Here is a 577-nt window from a genome sequence, read left to right as displayed (position 1 = left end):
TATATATATATATAATTTTACTCTGCAATATATATTTTTCTTCTTTGTCTTAATAATAAGACATAATAATGTACAATCATATTTATTTCATTTTTCAATTATTTTATATATAAATAACTAAAACAACCAAAAATATAATCTCACTGTATTTATATGTACATGTGTAAATATTAATGTAGATAAATTCTTAATTCTGTTTTATATAAGACAAAATAGTAAAATTATACTTTTATATCTAATTTAGCTTAAAATTATTACATTACATTTTTATTATTGCTGTTGAAACGTTGCTGCAATATTATTAATGTTTTGTTTCCATTTTAATTTTCCTGTAATATCTCTGTTACATTACATTGCAATGTGCAATGATGTAACATTGCAGCAACATAACCGGAAGATTCTGTGCTGTATGGGTTGTAATTGTATACCTTTAAAGCATTTATCTTGTTTATATATTTTTTTGAAATTTTAACATTCTGTTGTATTTTTCATCCTTTTTTAGGACATTTTAAAGAATAATAAATGAGCGGTTCAGACTATATGTGCATGAAAATATACCAGGATATTCTATTTCTAA

The sequence above is a fragment of the Odontomachus brunneus genome, unplaced genomic scaffold (assembly GCF_010583005.1).
Source record: "Odontomachus brunneus isolate Ranch 3 - 2012 unplaced genomic scaffold, Obru_v1 Obru_scaffold_172, whole genome shotgun sequence".
NCBI lineage: Eukaryota > Metazoa > Arthropoda > Insecta > Hymenoptera > Formicidae > Odontomachus > Odontomachus brunneus.
This window is presented reverse-complemented; position numbering follows the sequence as displayed.